Source organism: Hemitrygon akajei, chromosome 4 (assembly GCF_048418815.1).
Source record: "Hemitrygon akajei chromosome 4, sHemAka1.3, whole genome shotgun sequence".
NCBI lineage: Eukaryota > Metazoa > Chordata > Chondrichthyes > Myliobatiformes > Dasyatidae > Hemitrygon > Hemitrygon akajei.
The window spans coordinates 188,298,691-188,316,715 of record NC_133127.1 but is presented as its reverse complement, the minus strand read 5'-3'; positions in this window follow the sequence as shown (position 1 = coordinate 188,316,715).

Genomic DNA, 18,025 nt, shown 5'->3' with positions numbered 1-18,025 from the left:
AACACAGATCGGTACACAGGAAAACACATGTATGCCCAAGTCCCTGAGCGACATGCAAATTGACAGTATGACTCCTGGCAATCCAGCCTGTCATTCTATTGGACAAACACTGGAGTGCAGTACTGATGGGGGAGGCCAGTTCACAATCGAGCACAGACACCATGCTACACTGCCTCCAATGTCTTCTCAGCTGGATTTCAGCCCATTGTTGGAGGCCTAGCTACAACCGAGGCCGTGCTGCTCCCTCATCACCTGTCTCGCCACCAAACAAAAGAAACAGGCCTGTGGCATCTTACTTTATCAATGTCCAACAGGGGTCTTGCAACCACAAGAGAGACGTCCAAGACAGTCACTCACAGTTACACGGCTGCTTTCATGCACCAACTCCAATGCCTTTGAATAGCAGGCAGCAGCACGGTCTGTACCCAGGTCAGCTACTCCAAACCCGCTCTCACCTGTCTGCCAGCTTCTCCTTCTCTGACCCGACTGCAGGCTTCTTCTTCTCTGACTCTTCGACACCTCGGCTGGCTACTTTGAACAACGAGCAGATCACTGATGTGGTAGATCTTCTGTACCCATTGTTCTCGGAGACCAGTATAGTCTTATGATCATAAAAACACATTTTAAAAAGAAAAGTGCACTTTTATTTGGCCCCTGAGAGGCCCCAGCTTTCAAACACACCAGAAGATACCACCATCTTATCAGATGGTGTGGTGTCCATTTCGAGGACTGACCCTTCAGCCCACAATGTTATGCCAATCTATTTAACCATACTCCACCATCATTCTAGGCTTTTCCTCCTACACCGCCCATAACCCTCCATTTCCCTAACATCCATTGTGGATCTAAACGTCATTTAAACATCTCTATTGTATCAGCCTCTACACTACACTGCACAGCGTGTTCCAGGATCCGATCACTCCTTGTACATAAAATCTACCTCTAACATTTCTCCTAAACATTCCTCCTCTCATGTTAAATAAGTCTCCTTTGGCATTGCCCATTGGCACTCAAGAAAAAGGGCACTGATTGTCCACTTCATCTAGGCCTTTCATCATCTTGTCCACCACTTTCAAATTGCCTCAATTCCTCCACTCCAAAGACAAAAGCCCTTTCTTGCCCAACTTTTCCTCATAAAACATGTTCAGTAGTGGGTGCAGACACTATTGTAGCCTGAGTGTCAATCATAAGAGCTCAACAGTACTGTGCCTTGCTCCCTGCCTTTGACCTAATCTAACATTATGGAGTATTGTGAGCAGATTTGCTCCTCTTATCTAAAAAGGGATGTGCTGGCATCGGAGAGCATCTAGAGGAGGTTCACGAGAATGAATGAAGGAATGAAAAGGTTAACATATGAGGAGCAAGAAGGGGGTTGGGAGAATCTCATTGAAACCAATCAAATATTGAAAGGATAAGATAGAGTGGATGTGGAAAGGATGTTTTCTTTAATGGTGGAGTCTAGGACCAGAGAACACAGCCTCAGAACACCCCTTTAGATAAGGAGGAATTCCTTTCGCTTGAGTGTGGGGAGTTTGTGGAATTCTTTGCCACAGATGGGTGTAGAGGCCAAGTCATTGGGTATGTTTGAAACAGAGGTTGATAGGTTCTTGATTAGTAAGGGTGTCAAAGATTCTGGGGAGAAGGCAGGAAGATGGAATTCAGAGGGATAATAAATCAGCCATGAGTAGCAAACTCGATGGGCTAAATAGCCTAATTCTATGTATTATGGTCCTCTGGTCTACTGACACCTCACCCTGTGGATCTCCACAAGTCAACAAATCGATTATGGCTTGTGTTCCTAGCAGCATTTCATCCCATCGCACAAGGAGTATACCACCAGGGCTGCTTCTGACACAATAACAGTAAGACATCGCTCATAAAATGTTTTGGAAAGTCCTGAAGTTGTGTCTTGGCATCATATGGTCAAACTGCAATACGCTTGAGGGATAATCTGTGAACACAGATGAAGGCGCTATCAACTTTAGCCAGGATATTCAGCTTTATGTATTAATGTTTCAGAATTCAAAGTCCAAAAGTTCAAAGAGGCAATAATCAATTAATCTACATTGTGACGTGGGAGGGAACCAAAGCATCCAGGGGAATCCTACACCATCTCAGAGAGAACTGGACCTGGGTCATTGGAGCAGTGAGACAGCAGCTCCACGAGCTCAAAGTTCAAAGCAGATTTATTATCAAAGTACTTGGTTTTATATACTGAATGTACAGACTGATGACAATAATCTTGAATTTGAACTTGAACTTATACTTGAGCTTCTGTGATACTCAAACTACCCTGTGTGGCACCAGTGATCATTCCACAGTCAAAGTCACCTAGGTCACATTTGTTCCCTATTCTGATATTCGGACTGAACAACAAATGAACCTCTTGACCATAATTGGATTATTTTATGCATTGTGTTACTGCCTTATGTTTGGCTGATTAGATGTTTGCATTAACAAGGAGGTGTACCTAGCAAAGTAACTACTGAGTGTATACCTCACCATATGCTACCAAAGATTAACTTTCTTTCAGACATTTACAGTAGAACAAAGAAACACAATAGAATCAGTGAAAATCTACACACTAAGACTAACAAGCAATCAATGTGAAAAATAAGACAAACGGTAAAAAACAACAAATTACAATAATAGGAATAAGAAATAAGAAAACAAATATAGAGAGGGTCCATGGAGGGGAGGTTCATTTCTGTGATGTACTATGCTATTTAGAATCAGGTTCAGGAGAAATTTCTTCACTCAAATAATGGCGAAACTGCAGATTATATTCTCACAGATGACAGTGAAAGCCAAGTCATTAAATATATTGATGAAGAATGTTTATTGTTAAAAGCATCAAGGGATATGGGAAAAGGTAGGAAACCAATGCTTTAGTGGATGAGGAGCCAGAGCCATATTCAAGGGTAGAACTTGTCTGAAGGGCTGAATGACCTATTCTTTGTCATATTTCCAATGTTTCAAGTTTCTGCTTCAGTTCAAAGTTCAAAATAAATTTATTATCAAATTACGTATATGTCACCATAAATTACCTTGATCTGTTTTCTTGAATGGCATTCACAGTAATCGATTTAATTTAGAGATACAGCATGGTAACAGGCTCATTGAGCCCAGGGTGCCCAGTTACTCCCAAGTGACCAATTCACCTACCAACACGTACATCTTTGGAATGTGGGAGGAAACTGCAGCGACCAGAGGAAACCGAGGCAGTCATGGGGAGAATGTACTAACTCCTTACAGGCAGCAGCAGGAATTTAACTCCAGTTGCCGGCACTGGAATGCTCTTACGCTAATCTCCACGCTACCATGCCAAAACAAACAAATTCAGACAATAATAAGTAAAATGTAGAATTCAGTAGAATCAATGAAAAACTGACAAGCAGCCCACACAAAATGCTGGAGGAACTCAGCGGGTCAGGCAGCATCTACGGAATGGGTTCCCAACTTAATGGTATTGGTCCACGGCCTAAGAAAAGTTTGGGGACCCCTGATCTATAGAAAGGAATAAACAATCGGTGATTTGGGCCGACACCCTTCACCAGGGCTGGAAAGAAAGGGGAAGAAACCAGAATTAATGAACAACCAATGTAGAAAAGAAGACAAACTATGCAAATGCAAAAGAATACAAATAATAATAATAAATAAATAACTAAAACTGAGAACATGACCAAGTCAAATTCTCTGTAATATTTCTCTCTGCAAGACACTCTTTATTTTCCTTCAGTGATGGAGGACAAGAACTATTGAAGGATTTTCTACTGCAAGAAGGAACAATGACTAGAGAGCTTAATCTGCAAAATAGAGGAGACGTAGAGAGCGACCGCTGTGTGATATGAAGTCAGAGAATAATGGGACTCCATTAGTTTCCCATAGGTATTACACATTATCCTTATGCTAAGGCATTTCAGGCTGAGAAAGCTCAGTGCCCCTGTCAAAGAGATGCAGCCTTGTGATGAACTAATGCAATTTTACGGCGTGCAGATTGAGCAGTGGTGAAGCTCTATGCTGCGCCCAGCGTGTGTCACAGCTGGTCACCGTCTTGAAATCGATGATGCTGCGATTTAGCTGCATTGTGTCAGGCAATATCTGTGGTTCGGCACGTAACGCGCTCAGCCCAGAGAAAGAAGGCAGAGGTTCCATCGCATTAGCAGACAATCCAGGGCTGTTGCTCCCACAGGATAAATGCCAGGTCATGACTATCTCTGTGGTGGGGGAGGGTGGAGGGAAGAGAGAGAGACTGATAGACAGTTAGACAAACAAACAGAGACAAGGAAAGGAAGAGGAGAGGTCAGACCAGGAAGGTAAGGGAGTGGAGGAAGAAGTACATGGTGGTAGGTATGGTAGTGAAACCAGGAGAGGGGGAGGGGGTAAAGTAAAGAGCCTGAAATTGATTGGTGAAAGAGATAAAGGGAAAGAGATAAACCTGGGCTGTTTTCTCTGGAATATCAAAGGCTGAGAAGAGACCTGACAGAAGTTAATAAAATTGCCAGAGTCATATATAGAGGGCTGTTATATTTTTCTCAGGGTCAAAATGCATTTCTGTGAGGGGGAGATAAGTTTAAGGAGAGTGGGGGATGTCTGTAATGTGCTGCCGGGGAGGACGTGGAAACAGGAACAATACAGATGTTCAAGAAGCTCTTAGACGGGTACATGAATACGCATTCAATAGTTAGTGGGAGCTTGTCCCCATTAACACCCCCAGCTATAACAAGCTTAAGGAACTGATTAAACTCCAACAATCCAGCACTCTTGGACTTTGGTCACATGGACTACCAGATCTTCTGGACTATTGGATGCTACTCCAATAATTCCCAATCACAAGGTTTTCAATAGTTTTTAGATGTTAGGGTGCAGTAAAGGCTCTTCGGCCGATGTTGTCGTGCTGACCTATATAAACCTAATCCATAATCAATCTCAACCTTCCCTTGCATTCAGACCTCTATTTTTCTTTCATCCATGTGCACATCTAAGAGTCTCTTAAATGACCTGAATGTATCTGTCTCTACCACCAACCCCAGCAGTCCAGGCAGTATTATAATAAATTATTCAAGATGCAACAAAATTTTCCAGCGAACCCAAATGAGTTAAAGGTGGCAGGATTCCCAAGAGTGCTGGATTAGAGATACAATGTGGAACAGGCTCTTCTGGCACTGCTCAACATCCCATGAACGTACCAGTAGCCTCACCACAGGACAATGTACAATGGGCAATTAACCTGCTAACTGCTTTGTCTTTGGACTGTGGGAGGAAACTGGAGAATCGAGAGAAAACCCACAAGGTTCACAGGGAGAACACACAAACTTCTTATAGACAGTGCCGGAATTGAACTCCGAACTCTGGAAAACCCTGAGCTGTAATAACGTTGTACTAACCACCACACTACCATGAGGCATGCGAGAGAGGCTAGAATTACAGGACCTCAAGCAGAATTTGTAGAGAGTGGGGAAAGAGTTATCCATGCTTTGGGCTGAGACTCTGTGTCAAGAGGTGGATGCATTGATTAAAATCAATCAGAATCAGAGTTAATATCAATGGCATACTGTATGTCATGAAATTTGTTATCTTTGAGTCAGTGGTAGAATACAATACATAATAATAGAACATATATATATATATAAAATAAATAAGGACTGCAAAAATAGAAATAAAAAAGAAGTGAGATGGTGTTCATGGGTAAAATGTCCATTCATAAATTAGATGGCAGAGGGAAAGAAACTATTTCTGAATAGTTGAGTGTATGCCTTCAGGCTTCTGTACCTCCTTCCGGATGATAAACAATGAGAAGAGGGCATGTCCTTTATGCGGGTCTTTTGAGCCATCACTCCCGGAAGATTTTGAGTCTGTGCAGTAGCCCCCACCCCTTTCCCCCAATTCCCGATGGTGATGGATGAGTATAGACATAATTGACTGAATGACCTCTTGCTGTGCAAAGAACAGTAACAGAAAATGTCAGAAGCACTCAGCCATTCCGTTACAGAGAGTTGTAAACTTAGCCAGCTAAGTGCCGTCTTAGGCACTAGCCTCTGTAGTATTTCACTCCTTACACAGCCCCTGCTGGGCCAAGAGGTCACTGGGAGGACACCGAGGAGACAGGAGTGGCCCCCTCCCTGTCCCAGATTAGCCTGGAATCAATGCGGTGAATGATTGGTGGCATACAGAACTGATGACATTTTCCACTCTCCTGTCAAAGGAAAGAGCTGAATTCCAAAGAAGGCAATCAATAGGCACACCACTGCCTTCCTTCTTAGACTGCCCGCAAATCAATAACTGGAGGTCAAAGTTCAAGCAATCAGGTTCTTGGTTAAGGAATTATTTTGTATGTCAATAATACTTAGTATGAAACATTATTCCAGCAGCTCATATTCAGCACAGTTTACATCCACAATCAGCCTTGCCTTTCAAATTAGCATTATTTTTTTAATTTCTTTATCTCTTTTTAAATCTGGGATCTGGGATTATGCAACAAAGTTAGCACTCCATGTTCTACCTGTGTAACCCATAACCTAACGATGAGCTCCAACTTCTGGTAAATGCTCCTGCTCTCCTCCCTTTTCTCTCTCTTCCTGATTCATCCAGCCCTCAACCCTGCCTCTACACACTCCATCTGCCCATCATCCACCCAAAGGCTCGCCAAACTTACCTACAGCCTCACTACCCCCATCTGCCCTCCCCACCTCCCTCCGTTATCCCATGCTCTCTTTCCTCTCCTTCTGGTAATTGTGTCACCTCATTCTGACTCCCACCTTACTATTTGTCTTCTTACCTTTCCATTTTCCAATGGTCTACTCCTGTCTCCTATCAGATTCCTTCTCTTACAGCCCTCCGCTTCTTCGACCTATCAGCTCCAGCTTCTCACTGCATCCACCATCCCATACTTACCTTTCCCTCTCACATGGTCTCATCTATCACCTGCCGGCTTGTGCTCCTTTCCAACCCCCACTTTCTTAATCTGGCATCTTCCCACTTCCTTTTCTGTCCCAATGAAGGGTCTCGGCTTGAAACTCAGCTGTTTATTCCTTTCCATAGATGCAGCCTGACCTGAGGAGTTCCTCCAGGATTTTCTGCGTGTAGCTCCTTCCTCTCCTATCCGACCCTATCATTTCCAGCCCTCTGTCACTTCTACCTATCACGTCCTAGCTTCTGACACCATTCTCATCTTCCCCTCCCCCATCTGCCTGTCACCCCCTCACCTGCATTCATCTTTGCTGCAACCCTTCCCTCCACCCTTGTTTTCAAAAGCTATCTCCCCTCTTGCAGTCCTCTGATATGTTGATTGTACATTTCCCTCCATAGACTGGGGCAGACCTGCTGAGATTCTCCAGTGCAGTGTGTGTTGTTTCAGATCCCATTATCAGCAGTCTCTTTTGACTCCAACAAGAGCATAATATTGTCCAGTGTTAATTGCCCAGAAACTAATAGACTCACAAGATAACTTCAGAAGGTATTGGTGGGTATTGGGTGGCGGAGTGGAGATATATCTCTACCAAAAGAGGTGTAAGACACTCCTTCCCTCCACTAGCCTGTGGGTCACCCTTGGACAAGGTGTAGCACCTTCTTAGCCCCCCGCCCCTACCCCGATCAGGGTCACATGATGTCATGGGAGTAGGTGGTGGATGGTAAATATCACAAGTCCTGGTTAAGTGACCACTGACACCAGGCTGACAATCTCTGAAGAGTATTGAGAGTATTGATAATGGTTGGGGTCACCCATTTTGTAAAGATACTGCCCAGAAGAAGGCAATGACCAACCATTTCTGTAGTAAAATTTGCCTAGAACAGTCATGGTCATATAGACGGAAGAACATGATCACCCACGTCATGTGACACGGCACATCATGATGATGGTAGAACTGAAACAGGATAACCACCATTTGCTAATTGGCGCATTATTGTCACATGCTCAGTTGAAAACTTTGTTTTGCATGCCATCCATAGGTTATTTCAGGATATCAGTCCCGTGCCATAGTACAAGAGAAACCCAGAACGATGCAGAATATGGTACTACAGTTGCAGAGAAAGGACAGAGCAGACAGACAAGGTGCAAGGCCATGATAAGACACATAGTTAGGACTAGAGTCTGCTGGATCGTACAAGAGGTCAGTGCAGTTGTCCTATAACAGTGGAATAGACACTGTCCTTGAGCCTGGTGGTATGTGTTTTTAGTCTTTTGTATCTTCTGCCCAATAGGAGAGCAAAGAGGAGGAATGTCTAGGGCAGGGAACAATTATTTTTATGCCATTGACCACTACTGTTAACCAAAGGGCCTGCGGATCCCAGTATGGGAACCCTTGGTCTAGGGTGAGTGCAGTTTTTGATAATGTTGGCTGCTTTACTGTGGCTGTGAGAAGAGCAGACAGAGTCCGGGGAGAGGAGGCTGTTTTTGTGGGACGTGCTGGACAGCATCCACACCTGTTTGCAGTTTCCTGTGATTTTAGCCTGAGCAGCTGCTATACCAACCCATCATACATCCAGATAGGATTCTTTCTACAGTGCATCTGTATAATCATTCAGCTTCTTCCCCTCTGCCATCTCATTTCCGAATGGACATTTTGAATTTCCTTAACCTCCTGAGGACACAGATGCTGGTGTGTTTTAGAAACATAGAAAACCTACAGCACAATACAGGCCCTTCAGCCCACAAAGTTGTGCTGAACATGTACTTGCTTTAGAAATTACCTAGGGTTACCCATAGTCCTCTATTTTTCTAAGCTCCATGTACCTATCGAGGAGCCTCTTAAAAGACCCTATCGTATCCACCTCCACAACTGTCGCCAGCAGCCCATTGCTCACACTCACCGCTCTCTGCAAAAAAACTTACCCCTGACATCTCCTCTGTACCTACTTCCAACCACCTTAAAAACTGTGCCCTCTCGTATTAGCCATTTTAGCCCCGGGAAAAAGCCTTTGACTATTCACACGATCAATGCCTCTCATCATCTTTTACACCTCTCTCAGGTCACCTCTCATCCTCTGTCGCTCCAAGGAGAAAAGGCTGAGTTCACTCAACCTATTCTCATAAGGCATGCTCCTCAATCCAGGCAACATCCCTGTAAATCTCCTCTGCACCCTTTCTATGGTTTCCACATCCTTCCTGTAGTGAGGTGACCAGAACTGAGCACAGTACTCCAAGTGGGGGCTAACCAGGTCCTATATAGCTGCAACATTACCTCTCGGATCTTTAACTCAATCCCACGGTTGATGAAGGCCAATGCACTGTATGCCTTCTTAACCACAGAGTCAAGCTGTGCAGCCAAGTATCTTACCATTAATCCTATATTCTGCCATCATATTTGACCTACCAAAATGAACCACTTCACACTTATCTGGGTTAAACTCCATCTGCCACTTCTCAGCCCAGTTTTGCATCCTATCGATGTCCTGCTGTAACCTCTGACAGCCCTCCACACTATCCACAACAACCCCAACATTTGTGTCATCAGCAAACTTACTAACCCATCCCTCTACGGTGATGCAACCAGTCAGAATGCTCTAAATTAGTCAGAATATAGAAATTTGCTGGATCTCTGGTGATGTAAATCTCTTCAAATTCCTGATGAAATACAATATACTCACTGGTGTACTTTTTTTTAAATTACATCAAAATGTTGGGCCCAGTATAGATATTCAGAGATTTTGACACCCAGGAACTTGAAATTACTCACCTTTTCCATTGCTAACTCCTCAATGAGAGTGGTGTGTCTTCCTTGGTCTTACTGACACTGAGTGTAAGGTTGTTGTTGTGACACCACTCAACCAGCTGAGGTATCACTCTTCGGTATGTACCCTCGCCATCATCTGATATTCCTCCAACAATAGTTGTGGCATCAGCAAATTTATAGATGGTGTTTGCACTGTCCCTAGCCGTACGATCATGGGTGCAGAGAGACTAGAGCAGTAGGCTAAATTTGGATTCCTGAGGAGTGTTGGTTCTTTTCAATTATTCATGGAGCTCCCTGCAATCATTCAGTAAATGCCTCTGTGTCCTCAAGTTCAAGTTATTGTCACAAACATAAATACCCAGGGTATAAATTCCATGAAAATCAAAAATCAAAAAGCTTGCAACAGCAACACAGTACATTACGACCGCGACAAACACACGTTGAATCCACGTAAATTATACATAATCTCCAGACAACATTTTTTTAAAAATTTGTGTAAGATCAGAGAGAGAAAAAAATGGAATATATTCCAAGGTGGTGTTAGGGATTGTCAAGAACCTGATGGCAGTCGGGAAGAAGCTGTTGCTAAACCCTGAAGTGTGGGACTTTGGACATTTATACCTCCTGGTTGACAGTAATAGTGAGAAGAGGGCATGGACCATGTAGTAGATTCCTTCATGATAGACATCTCTTCCCTTTGACACTATTTCTTGAAGATCAGAATCAGAATCACGTTTATTATCGCTGACATGTTGTGAAATCTGTTGTTTTGTGGCCTCAGTGGTGAGGAAATCTGCACTTGTGATGGAACGCCAAAGCCTTCACACTTTTCCTAACATGAGGCACCCAGAACTCCACACAATATTCTGGTTGCAGCCGAATCCCAGTTTTATAAATGTTTATCATGGTTTGTTTGCGCTTCTGTTCTGTTCCCCCATGTGCAAAGTTCATGTTTACCCCATTCTCAGCTAACTCTGCTGTTCACAATGAACTGTGCACGTACACTTCAGATTTCTCCGTTCTACTATCACTTTCAGAAATGTGGCCATTACTCATCTCTTCACATTTTCAGTTCTAGCACTTCACAATCCCCAGTGCAGATTTCATCTATTTACCCATTCAACCAGTCCCTATCTCCTTTGTCTATCACTCGATTCACATCATTATCATAGAACCATTTTGTACTTACTACAGCAGAGAAGCTCATTCAGACAATCCAGTCCTCGCAGAAGAAGAATATCATCTGTTCTATTTCCTCCATCTTTATTTCCCCATTCATCCATTCATTATGTGCCTTGTCGTATATAATGTGGGCAATCATGGTCTTATCCATGACCATGATTGTTCTTGGCAAATTTTTCTGCAAAAGTGGTTTACCGTTGCCTTCTTCTGGGCAGTGTCTTTACAAGGCAGCTGACCACAGCCATTATCAATATGCTTCAGAAGTTGTCTGCCTGGTGTCAGTGGTCGCATAACCAGGACTTGTGATATGGTCCAGCTGTTCAAGCGACCATCCACCACCTACTCCCATGGCTTCATGTAACCCTGATTGTGGGGCTAAGCAGGTGCCACACCTTGCCTGAGGGTGAATTGCAGGCTACTGGAGGAAAGGAGTATCCTACACCTCCTTTGGTATCTCCACCCTGTCCACCTGTAACACTCTGAATTATTATTCTCTGTAAAGTTCTCTTTGGCTGTTTAGCTGCTTCAGTAGAATTTACTTTGTCAATGAACACGTAGGTTGTCTTTGTGATGTAGGAGGAAACTGGAACACCCTGGTTCAAGGGTGACCTCCGAAAAAAGTATAGGTGATGATATTCTGAAACATAAACAGAAACTGGTGGAAACACACAGCAGGTCTGGAAAACTCCGTGGAAAAAAAAAATCACATTTGAAGCAACACACACAAATGCTGGAGGAACTCAGCAGGCCAGAGGGCATCTATGGAAAAGAGTAAACGGTCAATGTTTCAGGACGAGACCCTTCATCAGGACTGACCTGCTGAGTTCCTCCAGTATTTTGTGTGTGTTGCTTTGGATTTCCAGCATCTTCAGATGTTCTCGTGTTTGTAATGTTTTTAGCTTTTCTTTCTGACCTGACATCAATTACTTTGCATTCCACAGATGCTGCCTGACCCAGTTCAGGATCTGTATTAGAACCAGGTTTATTATCATTCTCATACATTGTGGAATTTGTTCCTTTGTGGCAGCAGTACAGCACCAAGCATAAAAAAAAACTGTTACAATAAGAACATAAATAGTGCAAATGAGAACTAGTGAAATAGTGTTTACTGATTCAGGGACCTTTCTGAAATCTGACAGCAGAGGGAAAGAAACTACAGTATTCCTAAATCATTGAGTGTGGGTCTTCAGGCTCCTGTGTCTCCTCCCTGGTGGTAGGAATGTGAAGATGGCATGGCCACGGTGTTGAGGGTCCTTAATAATGTATGCCGCCTTCTTGAGGCATCGTCTTTTGAGGATGTCCTTGATGGTTGAGAGGTTTATTCCTGTGACAGAGCTGACTGAATCTACAACCCTCTGAAGCCTCTTTTGATCCTATGCACTGGAGCCTCCATATCAGGCTGTGATGCAACTGTTATGCTTCAAAACATTAAACTAATTCAAAGGAAGACACGGGAATCTAATATGTGGGTCTAGCTTAGAGTTTATTTTATGCAAGGTGCACACATACCGTGTGGTAGTGTATGATGTGTTCAATTCACGTATTTATAAATATAACCTCATTTAAACCTAAATTTAAATGAACAAGAATGCTTAATTAACCAATATATATATAAAAGGTTACTCAAATATTATTGAAATATTAAATACACAACAGCATCCAAACAGAATGCAGGTGTTTCCAGAATTTTTCTGTGGAGAAATCGTGCAAATCCTGGCAGAGGTCAGGACTGAACTTATACTGTGGGAGTCAGCTTCACTACTGTGCCACCATTCAATGTTCACAGTTCAAAGTTCAAGGCCCATTTGTTGTCAATGTACATATATGTCACCATATACAGTACAACCGTGAGATTATTTTTCTTGCAGGCATTCACAGTAAATCCAGACACACAATAGAATCATGAAAGATCGCACTCAACAGGGTGGACAAACAATGTGCAAAAGTCAATGAACTGTGTAAATACAAAAGTAAAATTGATAATAACTAAATAAGCAATAAATGTTGAGAACACCAGATGAAGAGTCATTGAACGCAAAATCCATAGTTCGTAGGAGCAGTTCAGTGATGAGTGATGGGACGAGTGAAGTTGAGTGAAGTTATCCCCTCTGGTTCAAGAGCTTGATGGTTGAGAGATAGTAACTGTTCCTAAACCCGGTGGAGTGGGTCCTGAGGTTCCTGTACCTCCTTCCTGATGGGAGGAAGGGAGCATGACCTGGATAGTGGGGGTCCTTGATGATGGATGCTGCTTTCCTGCAACAGTGCTCCATGTATATGTGCTCAGTGGTAGGGAGGGCCTTATCCTTGATGGACTTGACTGTATCCACCACTTTTTGTAAGGTTTTTCATTCAAGGGCATTGGTGTTTCTAAGCTAGGCTGTGATGCAGCCAGTTAATATACTCTCCACTACACATATATAAAGAAGCTTGTCAAAGTTTTAGATGTCATGCCAAATCTTTGCAAACTTCTAAGGTTTGCTGCTGTGCTTTCTTGGTAATTGCACTTAAGTGCTGGGCTGAGACAAGATAATCTAAAATGATAACACTGAGGAATTTGAAGTTGCTGACCCTCTCCACCTCTGATCCCCTGATGAGGACTGGCTCCTGGACCTCTAGATTATGCTTCCTAAGATTAATAATCAGCTCTTTAGTCTTGCAGATATTGAGTGAGAAGTTGTTGTTGTGGCACCACTCAGCCGGATTTTCAATCTCCTTCTTATATACAGATCTGTCACCACCTTTGAATTGGCTGACAACAGTAGCAAACTTGAATATGGCATTGGAGCTGTACAGTCAGAGTAAAGTGAGTAGAGTAGGGGAATAAGCACACAGCCTTGTGGTGCACCTGTGCCGATGGAAATTGTTGCTGCCAATTCAAACTGATTGGGGCTTTCAAGTGAGGAAACAGAGGATCCAATTGCATAAGGAGGTGTTGAGGAGGTAGTGCACCTGCAAGTTTGCAAATGAAGGGTTATCATCGGTATCGTTTGTATTTATTCTTCCTCATGAGACAATCAAACAGGTAAGAAATGAGGTGAGGTTGTTAGCTGACAATATTATTTCCAATATGTCATGAGTTGTGTAATTTCATCTCAGCTTCCTTGCTGTGCTTTCTGTTCTACATGATCACCTGGGTTGAAATTGCAGTCATTTACACTAAAGGTTTATAATTTCCAGAGAGGTGACATAACAATTCCAACAAAGGCTTTACTGGGTCAAGTTCAGAATCAGAATTAGATTAATTATTATTGACTTGGATGAAGAGAATTTTGTTATTTTCAAAATCAAAATCCGAGTCAGCGTTATAATCACTGATATAATGTCTCTATCATTAAATGTGTTCTTTTGCCACAGCTGTACAGTACAAAACATAATAAATGTTATAATTATGAATCTTGAAGAAGCCTCTTGGCCTGAAACATCCATAGATGCTGCATGACCTGCTGAGTTCCTCCAGCATTTTGTGTGTGTTCCTCTGGATTTCCAGCAATTGCAAACTTTCTCATGATTAAAATTAATTAGATAAATATATAAATAAATAAAATTAATGCATTTTTAAACTTAAAGTAGAGGAATAACAAGGTATTGTTCATCTCGTTCAGGACTGTTTGGAAATCTCATGGTGGAGGGGAAGAAGCTGCTGAGTGTCCTATAGCCCCTCTCTGATGGTAGTAGAAGATGGAAAAGGACCTGATTGATGGATGTCATTTTTTTGAGTCACTGTCTCTTGAAGATTTCCTTGAGGAATGTTCTTGCATATGTAAGGGGTTTCTTCTTTGTATTGGGGTTTCTTCTGTCTTTATGTTACTGCGTGTGTAAATCAAAATGGCTTCTTTGTTTTGTTAAAAGTAGGAATGCTTCTTTGTTATGATAAGTGCTTTCTCTCGCAGCTTGTTTGGGTTTAGAATTACTGATAACGAGAACTGAATTCATTTATTAACCAATTGGGATTAATGTTATTCTCTCTTCTGGGTCTGTAAGCTAGTGTTGGCGGGCATTTGGGGAGTCGGCACGAGGGGGTGAGAGAGAGAGGACGCGATGCTGTAAGGTGGACAACGGAACGGACCCCGAGCAGGGGTCTGAGGCCAGGATTTTTGGTGAGGAGAGGAAGGTGGGGGGGTTGCTTTGTTGATCATTTCGGGTGGTCCTGAGCTGCGAGTCGAGGAGGTCTGAGGGGATCGAATGGTGGCCAGAAGACTTCGTTAATTGAGCTCCAACGGTTGTGCACGAAGTGGTTTGGATGCCTTTTCTTTATTTTCTTTTCCTTCATATATACTGTATTGTTATTAATCACTTAGTCCTAGTAAGATCTATAAAGTGTAATCATTTAATCGCATATGGTGTACTGTCTGTTATTTGGCGGGGTGGGGACATCACACAGCATCCACACAAGCTGATTACCCAGTCTGGCGGGGCCGAAGGCTGCTCCCCCTAGACGGAAGCGAGCTGAGGGAGCCTGAGGCATGCCAGCGGGCTACACATATTTCTATAGATGTGCAGTGGAGCTTTCTGATTGGTGCCACCACCAGCTGGTATGGAAGCTCCAATGCACAGGATCACAAAAAGCTGCAGAGGGTTGCTGACATGACCAGCTCCATCATGAGTCCCCGCCATTGAGGACATCTTCCAGAAGCAGAGTCCCAAGATGGTGACATCCACTATTAAGTATCTTCACCATCCAGGACATGCCATCTTCTCCTTACTACTTTCAGGGAGGAGGTATAGGAGCCTGAAGACCCATACACACTGATTCAGGACCAGCTTCTTCCCCTCTACCATCAGATTTTTAAACTGTCCATGAACCCATGAATACTATCTCATTATTCCTTTTCTTGCACTATTAATTATATACTATATGGGTCAAATAACCTAATTCTGCTCTTGAGACTTATGGACTTTATATCTTTGCAATGTACTCCTGCTGCAAAACAAGAAATTCCACACCATGTAAGACAATGATAGTAAGACCATAAGATATCGGAACAGAATTAGGCCTTTTTGGCCCATCGAGTCTGCTCCGCCATTTCATCATGGCTGATCCAGTTTTCCTGTCAGCCCCAATCTCCTGACTTCTCTCCATATCCCTGCATGCCCTGATCAATCAAGAATCTGTCAACGTTTGCCTTAAATATATATAAAGACTTGGCCTCCACAGCTGCCCGTGGCAAAGAATTTCACAGTTTCACCACTCTCTGGCTAAAGAGATTCCTCCTCATATCCATTCTGAAAAGATGCCCCTCTATTCTGAGGCTGTATCCTCTGGTCTTAGACTCTCCCACCACAGGAACTATCCTCTTCACATCCACTCTATCAAGGACTTTCACCATTCGATAGGTTTCACTCATTCTTCTGAATTCAGGTGATCACAGGCCCAGAGCCATCAAACGACCTTCATGTGACAAGCCATTCAATCCTGGAATCATTTTCGTGAACCTCCTTTGAACCCTCTCCAGTTTCAGCACATCCTTTCCAACATAAGGAACCCAAAACTGCCACAATATTCCAAGTGAGGCTAAAGACTCCTTATAAACACGATTCTGAATGTGATTTTTTGGAGTTGTGCTGGTGATGGAGCTGGCTGAGTCTTCAACCTTCTGCAGCCTCTTCCAGTCCTGTGCAATGGATCTTCTTCACCAGGCTGTGATGCAACCAGTCAGAATGCTCTCCATGGTAGGTCTATAGAAATGCACTGGAGTCTTTGGTGACATTCCAAATCTCCTAATGAAGTAAAGCCATGGGAGTGTCTTTTTCGTGTTTGCATCAACATTGATGAAGTTGAGGCCCAGGAATTAGAAGCTGCTCACCCTCCTCACTACTGACCCCTCCGTGAGGACTGGTGAGTGTTCCTCAACTTCTCCTTTCTAAGTTCCTCGATCCTGCTGATGTGGAGTTTGTGTTTGTTGTTGCAACACCACACAACCAGCAGATCTATCTGACTCTTGTACACCTCCTCATCACCATCAGATATTCTAACAACAGTGGTGTCACAGAAACAGCTTTTGGACTGGATTATGACTGTGGTATGAACAAGAAACCTAATATAGTTAATATAGTTACGATAACACATGCAGTCACTAAGTAGCATTAGCACAAGCCCCAGAGTGGCATGGCCTGAAGAGTGATGGTGCATGGAATTTTGACCTGGAGCCACATTTCTGTAAGAACAAGAGTGCAGCTATATAGAATATACATGGTATATACAGTACTTCTGGTAAGATAGTGGCGCACTTGGTCGTAGCAGCTTCTCTGGGTCAAACAAATGGTGCAAATGTGTGTCTTCAATGTTTTTCTTGTGATTGCAAGACCCTGTTGGACATTGCCCCTATCACCTCCTCCCCTCCCCTCATCTTCTTACTCTGACCGCATCTGTTTTCTCCAGTCCTGATGGAGGGCCTCGGCCCAAAACATCAGCAGTTTACTCCTTTCTATAGATGCTGCCTGGCCTGCTGAGTTTCTTCAGCATTTTGTGTGTGTTGCATGGATTTCCAGCATCTGCAGATTTTCTCTCATTTGTGATTACACTAGTACATGATACGTGTGCGCCTCATTGAATGTAAACACCAAGCTAGAGCCGCCTTTCAGAATCTTATGTCTTCCTTTGAATTAGTCTCATGTTTTGAAGTTACAATGCAAAACAACGTGCAGAGCAGTCGCCATACCATGTTGGTTATGCATCCAGTCAGCACGCTTTCAATGGTGCGCGATACAAATTGGCAAAAGTTGACAGGAACTTGCTATATTTCTTTAGATTTTAGAATAAGTTGAGGCATTAGTGGGTTTTCTAGACTGTAATATCAACCTGATTGAACCAAAACAGGCTACTGATGATGTTCACATTTGAGAACCTGAAGCTCTCAACCCTTACAACCTCAACTCGTTGATGTGGACAGGAGCATATGCACCACCCCCCTTCCGGAAATCAATGACCAGTTCTTTTTTTTGAGGATGTTTAAGGGAAAGATTGTTGGTATGACTCCAGCACACTTCTCTCTCTACCTCCTTTCTCTACTCCAATTTATCATTACTTGTGATGTGGCCTATTAGAGTGGTATCATCTACAAACTTGTAGAATGGTTTAGAGCAGAATCTGGCCATACAATCATGAGTGTACAAGGAGTAGAGTAGGGGGCTGAAGACACAACCTTGTGGGACACCAGTGTTTAGAACAA